The sequence below is a fragment of the Lasioglossum baleicum genome, chromosome 5, assembly GCF_051020765.1.
Source record: "Lasioglossum baleicum chromosome 5, iyLasBale1, whole genome shotgun sequence".
NCBI lineage: Eukaryota > Metazoa > Arthropoda > Insecta > Hymenoptera > Halictidae > Lasioglossum > Lasioglossum baleicum.
Window position 1 is genome coordinate 7,805,314 of NC_134933.1, and position 15,357 is coordinate 7,820,670.

At 45.9% G+C, this 15,357-nt stretch overlaps 1 protein-coding gene across 3 annotated transcripts in view; it reads left to right on the plus strand.

Annotated features, from left to right (window-relative positions):
* LOC143209062 (protein Skeletor, isoforms B/C) overlaps positions 1 to 15,357 on the plus strand; it is a 113,489-nt gene that overhangs the window by 8,101 nt on the left and 90,031 nt on the right. Inside the window, exon 1 of one of the 3 annotated variants that reach the window (XM_076424258.1) lies at positions 15,065 to 15,357. The exons of the other annotated variants lie outside the window; for them this stretch is intronic. The gene's annotated coding sequence lies outside the window, so the exon portion shown is untranslated. Of the gene's footprint in view, positions 1 to 15,064 lie in introns of those variants that run through there. 3 annotated transcript variants of the gene reach the window in all.

Genomic DNA, 15,357 nt, shown 5'->3' on the forward strand with positions numbered 1-15,357 from the left:
GACTTTTCACTAGATTTCACTTTTGCCAACTCTTACTTAGCCGGGGCACGATATTATTCGTCGTTTGTATCGCCATCGCCGTGGAAACTTCGCCCATTTCCCGGCATTCGCCACAAATCATTTGAACGCGCGCCGCGCTGGCCCGCGCCACGGTTTAATGGCAGCAGCCCTTAAAGTGCGACGCGAGCTACCGCCGTGAATTCTCTGCCGCGGATAAAGAGATGTATAGCCGGAGGCGTCGTCGTCGCGGACCAACCCTCCCCGGATAAACGGCAAATTCATTTCGATCGGTGAATCAATGAACGCGTCATTTTTAACCCTCCGACGGTCTAACTGCGCCCGAGAATACGGGGTGGAAACAATTTTTGTCTGGACCGAAGAGTCGGTTGAGAGTGCGAAGTTCGGTGTCGTTTCAACCAGAGAAATCTCACAAATATCTTAGTAATCAAAAGCATTGAAATTAGAAGAATTTCATAAAAATTTCGTTCAAAGGATTTTTACAATTCTACTATCATTTCCAAAATCTAAAGAAAAACAGAAAACCACTTTTAAGCACATTCCCAGCGTAAAAAAAGTTTCTCCTCAAAAATAGGGCAACAGAAGGTCTCCTGTAAACAACATTAGGCCGAAAACGATGCAGATAGAGAAAAATGACGCGGACGTAAGAAGGCACGGCCCACTGACCTAGAATCGCGGTCCCGGGACCGTGTGGTCGTAATTTTTTCGCCACCCGGTGCACAGGCCAGGATTAATTGTACCACGGGCTCTCCTTTATCTCGTTTCTAAAGCTTCCGCGGCGGATCGGGAATATTACGTTACCGTTCGCCGCCGTGACGTTGCAGGATCTTTATCTTGATCCTTTCCGGGGCGGTTTCTCGGTGCGCGTCGGGCAAACGTCGTTTCCGGTCGAGAGATAGAGCGGTTCCCCGGCTCGATCGGCTTCGTTCCTCGTCGGGGGATGTTCCCGTCGACGGGGGTGGCATTATTATTCGCGGCAGGTTGCCCGCGGCTCCCGTAAGAAGCGTAAACACCGGTGGTTCCGTGCCGCGCTTCCGGTTACCGGGCCAAGGTGCTCAAGCATAATGTTCTAGATCGTCAAATTAAAATGAAGTAATTCTAAAATGATTTTCTACTAGAATATTGTACCATTATCCATGTATGGTTGGCTGGAGTCTAGAATGTATGCCAAGGTCATCGATAGACTGCAGATCTTTATGCAGAATTCTAGAATATTCTACATAGATCTCGTCAAATTAAAAGGAAGTAATTCTAAAATGTTATTCTACTCGAATATTCTACCATTATCCATGTATGGCTGGCTCGAGTCTAAAACGTATGTCAATGTCATCGATAGACTGCGGATTTTTGTGCATTTGTCAATGTTGAAAAAATGCTAGAATATCAAATTCGACAGAATTTAATAAGACTTTTATTTGTTTTGGATACAAAGGCTGTTAGGATTTTATTTCATGCCACAATAAAAATTGAAAATTGCATAAAGATCCGCAGTGTAGTCGTCAAAATCGATTAGACACCGCCACGGTATCCCGAATAAATACCAAACGTCTACCAATAGCTGTACCGTCTTAGACCTCGGTGTCAGCCGTGTTTCCTCCTAAATCTACGAGATAAGCCGCCCGCTGGTGGGCGGATATTTACGAGGAAAATTACGACGAGTGGAACAGGATCGTTTCTCGGTCGTTATTGAGCCGGCGGCGACGAAAATCGTTAATCAAACTGCGCTTGAAATGGAACGACCGTGGGTCTAATAACTCGGCTCCGGCGAGCAAGACAGAATAGGCTTGCACGGCTGAATGGGAGGCAAGGCGTCGTATTACGTCGATGTCCCGAAAGAGAAATCTTCCTTATAATGTCGGACTGTTATGCGAGAGAGAAACCTCGGCCCATATAATGCCATTGTATCGGCCGGATAATAGGGCTATTAAATTCTCTGCGCGAATATCGTCGAACGATAAAAATACCCGCGGTCGCTTATTAAGCCTCCTTCTTCGGGTTTCTCGAAATCGGGAATCCGTTCGCGAACTGGAACGCGATACTTCGAGATTTCGAGGTCGAAGATAGAACCGACGCGACGCGCGCGACTAGCCAAACTGCTCGAGAGAAACCGATCGTTACGCTCGTTGCGATCCTGAAGACGTCTTCGTGCTCTCTTCAAGATCCTGAAAACGTCTTCGTGCTCTCTTCAAGATCCTATCCAGTCTAGCGATTAGACTGCCCTTCTTACACACGGTTCAATGGATAAGATCTTCTCTTTAATAGTGGCTGAAATAATATTACTTCTCCGCGGTTGAACACCTTCCTGGGTTTGTCTGCTTCGCTTCTGTACCTACCTGTTCAGCTACGTGTCTAATACCTGGTCTGTCCGGAAAGTATCCGATCTTTGATTATATCTTCGTTCCTAAGACGGATAGAGCGCATGTTTATATTAGCGACAACTTTGTAATAATTGGCCTGTCTAGTATGTATACTCGAACCTATGCCAGATAGTTTCGAACCTTTCACAAGAGTTTTGGTAAATGTAATACTTGCAAGTATATTCGAATCTTGGTCGAACAGATTCGAAAATTTTATGAATATCATACCAGAAATTCTGTGATTTTTTTTATCATTATGTTTTGACTTTTAGCATCAATTATGCTGTTCTTTCTGTCCTATCTGTGTATATATTTCATCTACAATCTACAACATGTGTGATAGTTCACAGACGCAGATGTCCGCAAATCGGCAAAATAAATTATCAATTTGAAATAACACTTACAAATAATATGATACCTAGCTCATCGACTGTTTGTGTTTAAATTGCAAAGAAGACCAGTTATTATTTGCGCGTGAAAATTCAACGAGTTACCCCATTTTATCAAGAAATTGCACGTGAATATCTTCATATAATGGCCACTTCTGTACCTTCGGGGAGAGAGTGTTTTCAAAAGCAGGGAATATCATGGATAAAAAGAAGAGGCAAGAACCAAATATTATAAACGAAATACTATTCTTAAATAGTTACGCGAATTTAATAAACAAAGTGCTTAAAACCCGCAGTGCAGTTCTGATTTCCAAGATTCGGGTACTACTTGTAGAAAGATTCGATTCCTTGCGAAATCGAAGCACTTATAAGTATCTTTTCGAAACCTGTAGGTACTCGTTCCGAGGTTCGATATCAGTTTGTATAAAATGAATACTTTTCAAATATAATTATTGAAACACTATTGCTTTTAAGTAGTAATCGAAACCCGGAAATAAAACTTGGTTATTGAAATTGACTTGGATTCGTGAGTATACATTAGGGTGGACCTTATTTTTCGACCATGAAATTTTGGGCACGCACCCCCCATATTGTTCCATTTCATGAAAAAATGATATATCAAAAGTTTTAGATCAATCGGACGTCGGGAAGACGTGCCACATTAGCGTGGACCTCAGCTATACCTGGTGAAATTTTTTTTTGCGAGATTTTTTTCACACCCCTCCCCTTTAAAGTTGTGGTAAGAAAATAATTCCTGCAAGATGAAATTGATCGGATAAGGGGAAGACGTGCCACATTGACGTTGAAGTTGCGAAGAACATGAAATTTTATAGGAATGCGAACATTTGAAGGAAAGACTTTTGATTATGACTAAAAACAAGAAGAACGTTTAGTTTGAACTTGATCCCATGCCTACCCTTGATCAGACCGTTTATTGTTGCGTCTTTCCGCGGTGGTTTGCTCGCGGCAGGTTTGATCCCATCGCTGGGGTAGGACGGGTAGGACCACCGGCGATACAGAGGAACTAACTCGATAGCGTTTTGGGTCATCCAGGGCCGTACAGGAAAGGAAAGAGCCCCCGAAGGTTGCGTCCTACTTCGAACGTCGCGATGCCTCGCTTCGGGTGGGAGCGCAACAGAAAAGCGAGTAGGATAAGGACTGGCTGCTGGATCTACGGGTGCGAGAGGGAAAAAAAGCTCCACCGCGAGAGAAAACCGAATCAATAAACGTACGATCTCGCCTCCGGCCTCCTGCCTTCTCCTGCCTTGCACCTACTTATGTAACTAGGCGAGCAGTTACGACCCTTCCAACTGCACGGTCTTGCATTAATGGCCAAGACGCTGCGAATTAACTTGCCGCACCGGGATAATTAATTAACCGATGGCAGCCCCAAACCTCGGACCCTGATATCCACCCCTTTCACGTTCTCCTCCGCCGTTTTCCTCGGTGTTCATAATCAATTTTTTCTACATTCATTTCCCTGCGATCTTTAATTTGTTCTTCATAAAAGAAGATTACAGATTCTCGAGATAGCAAGCTTCCTCGCAAGCGGTGGTCGCGTTTTAGAGGGAAAATCATTTTAATGGGGGTAAATATTGGCACAACGGGACTCCGATGACCTTCATCTTCACATGTGTTGTCCTATACATGTACCCGTCGCTCACTTTAATGGAAGGATTGAAATTTGCGGGGTTCAAGACAGATTTCTGCACTCGGAGTTGTGTGTTTTCATTCTAGAACCAAATATTTTTCTTCCGACCTAGAATATTTCCATTTTGTAGGATTTCTCTTTATTCTATCCACATGAAGTAACTTATTAAATACAAAGATAATTTGCCTTAGAGTCGCAAAGGGTTAAAACGATTTCGGAATGTTCGTGCAGCTTCCCAGCAAGTGGGGGCTCGCTGATTAGGAGTTTCGCTGTACAGGTGTTTAGAATCCTTTCTACCCGACAGAACGGACGGAAAATGATTTTAATAGGGGGGGGGGGGTTGGAATTCGCGGGAGTCTATTCAGGACAGATTAAAAAGATTTCGGAATCTTCAGGCGGCCATCGCGCAGCTTTTTAACGAGGGGTGGCTCGCTTATTAGGGGTTGAGCTTCTGCAATGAATTTAATGATCACGTTAGGGTGGAAACGGGCCGTATCCCACGGCGTTTTTTCGGCGAGGGGGTGGCTATCACCCTGAAGGTGTTTCGTCAACGACCAATTTCATATTGCTCCCTCGCGGACCGTGGACAAGGGGTGTGCGTAGCCTCGAGCAATCTGATTATGTAGTGCTTATGATCTCGCGTGTTTGACGATCAACGATCGACCCAGTCTTTATTGGTACACGAATCGTGCTGCCTTCGAACCATCGGACACACGTCCCTCTAACGTTTCGTCGTGAGAACAGGGAAAGAGACAATGTGTGTGTGTGTGTGAGAGGAAAACGGAGGAGGAAACTGAGAAAATTTCGACTCGAGTTCAAACTAAAATTCGATCGTGGCCCCGTCGTCGCGGCGTTACTTCATTTTCTGCCCGGACAATTACTGTAATTCGCGCGCAGCCAGACACCGCGCGGGCAATTGTTACTCGTCTTTGTTCTCTGGAGACATTGTTCTCTCATTACGGCAGGATGTCACGGGGTTTCGATTTCCGCGGTACATTTAAATCCTTCTACTTCTCGTTCGACAGCTTGTTAGCTTTAGCTCTCGCCCACGGCCCCGAGTAATTACCGGGCCGGCGTTCCTCGAATTATTTTCGAAGATAAATCCCGCCCTCGAATAATCCCGCCGTTGCTTCGAACAATATTTGCGGTCGGATTGATGGCCCCGAAGAGACGATCCGTTTAAAACATATCCGACCGACGCGGTGGCGTTTCTTCTCCGTTCGTTTTCCCGTTCTTTCTTTTCTTATATATTTATTTATTAAGGTTGCGTCAACTGTCTTCTCCTTGAACAGCACACAACTTTTACTTGACTGGTTAGAAAGCACCACAAACCAGGAAATGACGTCCGAAATGTCAGCTGTTTTGCGATTTAAAATAAGGTTGAGTAACAGCGGATCTTTATGCAAAATAAAAATTTTCCACCTGAATTGCAGCAAACCGAAGCGACATAGAAATTTATTTTCTTTCTTAATATGTTCCATGGGTTGAGGATAATATATCGTCTAATGTTTTGTAATGTTTTAAATTTTACCTACTCATTTTCGTCATGAATGTGTAAAATCCGCTGTCTAGTAATAACAAACGGAAATTACTTTCGGAACGATCTAATATGTTCACGTGAATGTTCAACAAATTAATTCGAACGGGACTGTGACCATCGAACACATCCATTCGAACCCGATTCTGTCGAGGTGCTGACCGATTTCACGATCGAATTCGATGGAACTGGAACCGATCCGCGGGCACTTGGAAAAATCACGCCTTAATGGCGAGAGGAACGCGCTCATTTACGATGAGTCGGGAGAAAAGGAAAAGGGAACGGAGTGCAAGGCCGCGGCACAATGCTGTCTGCCTTGAATTTTGATTGGAACGCCCATTGTCTCCTCAGGCTTCTTAATTATCTTTTTAATACTGGCCTCGTCCCTTCTGCTTGTACTCGCGCGCGTGTCCCTGTACCCGCGTCCACCTGTGTACGAATTAACGCTGGCTCCTCCTAATGGCTCGCAATTAAGGATAATGAGCGAGATCGATGAAAATCGAAGCTGCTCTCTTCATTATAGATCACGCAATATTTTAAAAAATTCATTGACCTATTAATTGTGACACGAGCAATATCGAACTTGTAGAACTAACAAAATAGTGAAACAGATTCGATTCTTCTCCACGACTCGGTGAAGTACTTGATTGATGAAACACAGAAAATATTTTCTCAGATTTCGGACAGTTCGCGGGTGTCCATTAAGGATAATGAGCAAGATCGATGCGAATCGAAGCTGCTCTCTCCATTATAGATCACGCAATATTTTTAAAAATTCATTAACCTATTAATTGTGACACGAGCAATATCGAACTTGTAGAACTAACAAAATAGTGAAACAGATTCGCTTCTTCTCCACGACTCGGTGAAGTACTCGGTTGATGAAACACAGAAAATATTTTCTCAGATTTCGGACAGTTCGATCGGAACGGCGGCGTCTAAAGGCAAACAGAGATCCGAGCGTGTTAGTTCCGCTCTTATTTTCGAAGCGAGGAATTAAATGAACAATGCCCCTGTTGAACGGGTGCAGAGAAACAGCGCTCCCGATCGACTGAAATATTTGGTTAGCTATATTGTCTACAGTCTGTTACACAAATACAGTGGCCACGTGCCGCGCGAGAGCGACTTCAAAGACTGCCAGGCGAAGGGAAGATATTAAACTTCTGACATAATGCTCGGCGCCCCTCCCGTCCACGAGCGACTAACTGCTAGAAATTTCCAAGGGAAGAATGCGAGAATTGCGATTGCGTTTCCTTTATCAGGAGCTATGCAATTTTTCGCGAACCCTGCGAAACTATGACATCGCGGAGGCTTCCCGAAGCATTCTGCTGCTTCGCTCTAATTGCCAAGCGCGAATTTCGAGACTAGCTAAATAATTCACAGGGAAAATGGAGAGATCAGTCTCGGAAAAATATTGAACATATACCTTTTTTTATCGACACTTGTTCATGTTAAAGGTGCGAAAATAGAATTTTCGCGAAAGTAATTTTTTCAAACACCAAAAGGTTTAAAAAGGCATTTTTTCAGAATGCGCGAATCGGTTAGAGTGTCGGTTAGCTAAAATGAGGATTACTGGGATGATTGATTCCGCGAGACATTCATGGACGTTTCGGTTGCGTGTATCCTATCTCGCTGCTCGATAATGAGATCTATCTAATTAAATCGCGGCCTGATTGAAAATAGATCGGACGCTCTTGATTTTAACGAACCCGTCAACCTCGTCGACGTCCGATCGACGGCTCTTTCCGATCCGACATCATTGTTTCGCTATTCCCAATCAGGAAATATCACTGGCTAAACATACTGGATAGTCGTGTCGGCACGTCAAATTCTTATGAAATGCAAAACTGATATTTAGGCTGGCTTAACATCGACCACATACAAGCAGATTGACAATCCATCGTCCTCGAAGGGTTAATTGAAGCGCATATATGTATGTATTGTAAATTAATCGAAATAAATTCAGTATTGGAATGCTCAATCAATCAATTCAGTATTGGGATCTAATCAATTACTGAACATTCGAGTATTTATTTATTTATTATTTGTTTAACGTCGCATCAACTGCTATGATCATTAGCGACGGGACCTACAGTTTATTAAGGTGGGTTCCGTACCACTTACATTTAAGTATTGTATAAGGTATTATAACAATTTCTCATATCTATAAAATTTTAAAAATGAAGAAATGCTTCATTTTCGAGTTAAAATATGACAGCTCCGAGTGCAAAGGGTTAAAATTCCCGAGGCTGTCTAATTTTGAGCGAGAACCGTTTTTCATCGCGTTCGAGCCCACACTGGCTCGTCTAGGAAGCGTTCCGCTATCGTCGCCGGTAAACGGTGCACATCTATGGAAAATAAAATTCTATCTCGACGATTCGCGCGTCCGCTCCGTCGACGGAATCCGTGGAAACGTCCCGGTTTCGCGTACGATACGTCCTTGGGGGGTAAGTCGAGCGATACTCCGATAAAACCGAGCCGATTCACGGAACGACGGGAAAGAAATAATGGGGCCACGTGGAAAGGTGTCGCAGGGGAGGGCGTCGGCCGAGGGGGTGAGTCGGGGGTGTTGAATGGCAGCCGGGGTAGCAGGTGTAGGAGGGACACAATTAAAAAAGCTCGAGCCACGCTTTTGTCCACAGCCAGCCGGCACACGAGCTCTCGCGTTTCCCGCGCGCACACGTCTCGCTCCCTTGAAAAGTTCTCTCGCGCCATACACACACGCGTCCGAGGCCCTCCCACACCCTCCCACACCCTCCCACATACTTCTGCCAAGCCCTTTGTCTTATTTACTTCTGGCTGACAGTCCATCCTTTTCTCTTTTTTCTCCCGCGGCCTACCGAAGCCGCGACGCGCGGCGCCGCGTGGGCGTCGACCACCAACGTATCTCGAGCTTTGCCGCGCGATTTCCGAACCGCTCTACAGTGTCATATTTTGATCATTTAGGGGAATTTCATTCGCGGAAATTGAAATTTTTCTAAAAATTACCTCTACATTAAAAGCAATACCTCCGTAGCCCAAAATCACTATTGTGTTTTGAATTTTATGCACACTCCCGCCTATAAGTCACCGGACACTTATTCAAATTTCGATGCAGACGATATTAATCCTTAGCACTCGAATGGCGACTCTGAGGCGCCACTAAAAAATTGCTGTACCATTATTATATAATATTTAAAAAGAGATCGGAAGAAATGTTTAATTCTCGAGTTAATTATATCAGTAGACCGCGGATCTTCATCAGGGCCCGCTCTAAGGAGGGACGCCATTTTGGCTGTAACTGTGAGAAAAATATTGATGTGTTAATACCCAATAAATAGAAAATTTGCTTTTATTAAAATTTAAATACAATGATTTTATTTTTATTGAAGATAAAAAATAGGTACCTTTATTTATCATAAAAAATATATATATATTATATACATATATTCTTAAAGGGCGGCAATTTGTCTTTTTGTTCGGGGCAACGTAACCGCTAAAGCGGGCGCTGTCCTCATGCAAAATAAAAATTGTCTGCATCGATCGAAGAAACAGAATCGAATGTTATTTCTTCCCTCAATGATTTCAATAGCGGAGAAATCATATATTGACATCTTCAATTTCTAAAATTTTTCAACAATTTCGAATTTCATCTACTCAATTTTGCTATAAATGCATAAAGATCGGCAGTCTAATTATATCAGGATGACAGGATTTACATGTTCATCGGATACTGTTCACGTTGGCTTATCATCAATTCGTCTAGCGGCATTTCGCCGTAAAGATGGCTCCCAGTGAAAATTGCCCAAATGGCGCGAGTCGAGCGATCTTCCCCGGTGTTTGCGCATTCTCCGGCGAGAAACGGAGAAAACTATGCCTCGATCTCGGAGGCCTGCAGATAGCCCGGAATGCACCGACGACGCGACGAGGAGAATTCGTGTTCTTTCGCCGCGAAATGCTCGGCAAGGAGATTTCGTTTTATTTCTCTCGATATAACCCTTCGAGATTCAGGAATGGAGACAGTTCTGCTCGAAGGAGGACGCCGAACAAAAAGAAACTTCCTTCGAGTAGTTTTAAAGGAAAAAGGGAGAACAGTGTTCTAGAAGGCGGAGGGTCGGCTTATTTTTCAAAGGGTTTGATCCGAATGAAAATGGACAACTGATATAAAACTGGATTGCCGATGGAGAAACGCGGCGCCGAGAGTGCTCGCGGATCGGTATGGGAAATTTGTCAGTGGAATGCTAAAACTTCCGATAAAACGGTCGTCCGTGTCGAAGTCGGGTCTCTTTTCTCGCATTATTTCCAATTCGACTCACAGAAAGTTGTGCCACGCGATTTGCTTCTTAGCGGGACCGAGTTGAATTGTAGATCTTAGTCAGCTCCGCGCACGTAACGCGTTGCCACGGTGGAAATATGGACGGTATTTCAATGAGAAATGCAATTCCTGACTCGCTCGAATATACTGGGTGTCCTGCGGGCCACGACACCACCGAAATACTCGCGTGGACCTCGAGAAAATCAAGTTTAGACAGTCGGCACTTGCATCTGGAATGACTCGGGGGTAAATCAGTTTAGAGGAGTTTTATTAACCGTCACCGATTCATGCTTTCGTTCGCCACGTTCCTCTGAGTGCACGATTGCTCCGAAAACATTTAGAGATCCTCGAAAAGAGGTGATCCACTGTCTCGGAACGTGTCAGGAGCGCTCCATCTGGCTCCTGAGATGGCTTTCATTTTTTCCTCTGGTTCGTACTTTGACGGAAACCTTGGAGACCGGGTTTCGCGGACTCTGACGTGCTGCGAGAGACGTCGTGTCCCTTCACACACACACACACACACAGAGCCTTTTGCACTTTGACTACTTGGACCCAGACGCCCGGCAAAGGGATCCGGGCGACTGCATTCGGCCCGGGACAGTATCGAGTATCAGAGATCCGGCCAGCAAGTTGAAGCTGTTTTTGTTGGACGAGATCTAATGGACTCGACCGTGCTAATGAGCCCCTAAAGAAAGACACCGGGTGTATCTCATCAAAGATACCTTATACGCGGACACCGTGCTGCCGAGTTCATTCCGAGTAAACGCGGAGACTCTATGTATTCAGAGTTTCCCGCTACCCTCGTCGCGAACACGATTGCTATTAATTGTTTACAGGCTAGAGGCTAGTCATAATTTATCTCCGAAAGCGCCGCGAACGTTTGTTATCCTAGAGACCTCGGTAAATCGACCCAGAGCTTAACCGAGCCATTCGCTGGCCAAAAGAATTCACCGCTCTATTAATGTCTAGTTTTTTGAATGAAGTAGTTTCGATGAAACATGGGAGCGAGCATTTAGAGACAGACACAGCGAGTCTGGAGCAAGCTTTTTTAGAAATAAGTAGTTTTAAAGTAACAACTAGACAGCGGCTCTTCGTGCAAAATAAAAATTTTTTACCTGAATTGCGACAAACTGGAGTGAGAAACAGAAATTCATTTTCGCTCTTAATATGGTTAACAGGTTGAAAATAATGTGACAGTATTTTTAAATTCTTTTAATGTTCACTGTTTCAAATCGCACTCATCTATTTTTGTTAGAAATGCAGAAAATCCGCTGTCTAGTAACAACGAAATGGAAGCAAAAGCTAATAAAAGAAGTCTGAGATAATAATTGAGAGAATCCAATCAAACATTTACGTTATTTCGTGAATATAGGAAAGGGTTAAACGAAACCGAAGAGCACAGTTAACAGCATCGATAATACTGGAAACGAAGCGATATATTATATTTATCGATTTGCATTAATTTCGGCGAGATGCGTGTCGAGCATCAAGCCATAAATAAGAGGTATCGAATTTAGGAATGAGGGGCTCCCCGTTCGTAGTTCGTTTACATAATTTCATTACCGGCTGTAAGACAGTTCGCGGCAACTTTCCCGCTCAGCCAATCGACCGGCCCGCCCTCCCACCACCGAGTCGCAGAAAATTCTCGCACGACCGACTGTACATCGATAAAACCGGCAGCTCCTCTATCCCCCGTGAGCCGGTTATTCGGAGGTTTCGTAAATTCGTTTCCGCCAGGAGGAAATCGCATCATCATCTGCGCGCTGTCCGTATCGGTTTCGCGCGTGGCAAAAAGTAATAACGTATCCAACCACCCTCGTTCCGTCGCGTCGCTTCGTCTATCCTCTTCCCATGCGCGATTGACGTCGCGTTCGTGCGACGTATGTGAAGGGACAATGCTGAATTTTAAATTGAGAGACTACTGTCGCGGGATTCTTCAGCGAGGTCACTGCGAAGCCAAAGACGTTCTGGGATATCAGGACCTCGGAAAAAGGTTTAGGGGATGTCCCGAGGTCCAGGCTCTTTTAAAAAGTCACAGCAGTCCAAACAAAGTCTCTAAATCCTTCGTAGAATTTCTTGAACGATTCTTGGAGACTCGCAGCACTTCCCGGATGTCTGCAGTCTTATACTTTCTGCGAGGGAACTTAATATCGATAAAGAATAACTCGATCACTATTACCGGTCTGAAGAACTCTTGAAGGAGCTACAAACGGTTCCGGAATCCTTTGAAGATTCGCAGGACCTTCGTAAAGCCTCCTCCAGCAGGACTCACGGAGTCACAGAGCAACAAGCAAGGTTCTGGGGACCTTTAAAGAGACCATGGAGCCTGTAAAAAATTCTTGAATCCTTTGAAGATTCGCAGGACCATCGTAAGGCCTCCAGGATCTGTAGAAAGGCTCGCAGGGCTAGAAGAAAGTTGTCGACCTTCTGGAAAAAGAATCTTGCAATTTTTCGTAGACCGTGAAACAATTCCTGAGTCCATTTGGAGGCTCGCCACACTTTCGCGAGCTCTCCAGGATCTCTGAAAAGCCGTCGACACCATCGAAAGTGATCGCGGATGGTAAACGAATGGAGAATTCGAGTCGAGATTATGCAGAAATTTCGCGGAGAAGTGGCTACGCGCAAGGGGGCCGATCGCTCGCGATTAATGCCGCTGATCGTTCGCGGAATCAGTCAGTTTTATAGCGGCGCGCTCTATTTGCCTCGCATAAATTAGCATCGATTAATCGGTTGGCCGATCGCGAGCTCCCCAGGGGGCGGGCGGCAGGAAAAGTCAAATGGTGGCTTCGGAACGGCGGCGTCGGGTCGCGCGGTAAAAGCAACAATTTCATCGACCACAAGACTCATCGGTTGTTCCCGGACACGGACCCGGTTTAAAGCACGCGCAAACGAGCCGAGGAAAACGGGCCACGCGCGCGGTATCGTACGGAGAACACTCCGGCGAACCCTCGGCACAGCGCCGCCGTGGTCTACTTATTGTTATCCTCGAATATTTTCCGTCGACCGAGTCGTCGTTAATTGGCCGCGGCGAGTAATCAGCCCGCAATTTGTTAGTCGACGAACTCGTTATTGTACGGAGCTATTTCAGCGCAAACAGCCACTCGATTCGCCGGTAATCAGGTCGAATTCGTACGCGACCGTTGCTCAGGCCACTTCCGGCACGAGTTTTCACCCCCGTCGAGGGTTCAAAAATTTCATTTCGAACTTTCGCATCGCTCTAAAATTTTCCAGTCGACCTTCGAGATCCCTGCCCCGCCGCGCCGCCCCTCTTTATTTCGTTCGTGTAATTTCCACCCCTATCCACCACCTGTCCCCTTCACCGCGTAAACCGACGCGACCGGGGAAACGGATAAAGCCGTTGAGCTGATTTCGAATTCTTTGTCGGGACAACGAAATCGTATTACATTCGTTAAAGGCTACGAGCCGGCTAAGAACACAAGACACCGTCCGAGGGGAGAGAGAGGAGAAGCGGCGGGGGTGGGACGCATCGGGGGAGGAACCGTGCGAACCGGTTGGAAACGGTCGGAAGCAGAGCGAACGCTCGCCGACCGCGGTTTATTACAAGAAGGCACGAACTGCAGTTCCAACTGCAAAGGGATTCTCCTCTCTTCTCTTTCCACTCCTCTCCTCTCTCTCTCTTATCCGGCCTGACCTCGCTTCCGGCTACCCTGGCGGAATCCTCGACGTGCCTGTGGTCCGTTTCTCCTAGTCCAAAATTCGTCTACGTCTGACTAGCGAAAGCGTCGATCTTCCATTGAAGATCCTCGTTCAGCTGACTCTCGAAACTTTATCTCACGGAATGAGCTACCATCCGCCCTGGAAATAGAAGTCTACTTCGCGTTACTTACGCGGAAATTCTTCGAACTCCTACGAGATTGTTGGGTTGTAGCGTGTAAACCATAACAGTATTGTTAAGTTCTTCCGTTTCGAACGCATTAAATCCGCTGTCTATTTGAACTCGAAAATTAAACATTTATTCGATCTAGAATATTTCCATTATCTATGATCTTTTTTCAATTTCATTGAATAGTGTTAAGCAAACCTAAATAGCGAATATAAAACGGGTGACCTCTGTTAATATATTTTAATCGTCTCTCTCGGATCAGCTCTCATTTTGCATAACAGCACTTGCATTTTATTCTGGACCCGTTCTCCTCCGAATCGTGATTTATCAGCAGCAACGTAGGCGGCGAAAATTCGTCATTGCTCCACGTAGGCGTCGTCTTCCCCTATCAGTGTTTTACAGACTGCGTGGGCATCGGGTTGTCCTTTAAACGCGAAGTTCAAAATCAATGATCTCAGCTACCAGTGCTTTCCTCTCGCTAGCACTTTCTGTCTTCTTCGGTCACGCTTACGAAGAGTTAATAATACATTCCGAACCTCGCTACCACCTGGACAAGAACTATAAAGCATAACGAGCGTTGCATTTAAACTGAGAGAGCAAACACGAAAAAAAAGAGGAAAGAAAGTACATACGATTGAAACTACCGAACTGATTTGCACATCTAACGATTATTGCTTGGCCCTTAGCGTTCGAGACCGGCGGTCAGGGGGAAACTTTTGGACGGGGTCAGTCGAGCAGTGTGGATCGCGGTCTAACAATCGCGGGTGTCTCTCAGGTATCGATAAGTAGTCGCGAGGGTATTGGTCCCATCGCTAGCGGCGGCGGTGCTCTTCAGGTATCCCGGGTGGGGTGAGATTGGGCGCGCAGAACCGGCGTCGGTAATGGTGACTAGGTTGGGTGGTGGGTTTCGTGGCGGGGAGAGGCGAGGGGGTTGGGCTGGTTGGGGGAACCCCGGAGTAGGGGGTGCACCGCAAGCTCGAAAGTTGGGAAAAAGCCAAGGAAGGGGTTGTGCTTGGAGCGCGGCGTCCGCCGAGGGCGCAAGCTCGAGGTCGTCCCTGTGCCCTCCCACTCTGCCGCTTGATAGGTGGAGCTTGCCTGGCCGCCAATACATGTCCCGGAGCCTCGTACGCTGCGTGCGTAGCCCCCGGTTAGTCCTTCCACGTCCGAAAACGCGCGCTCCACGCACCCGGTGCGAGCGTGCGAGCTTAGCGCGGGCTCTCCCAGCTCTCTCAGCCGCGCCGCGCTGCGCCCCAGCGTAGCTGAACAG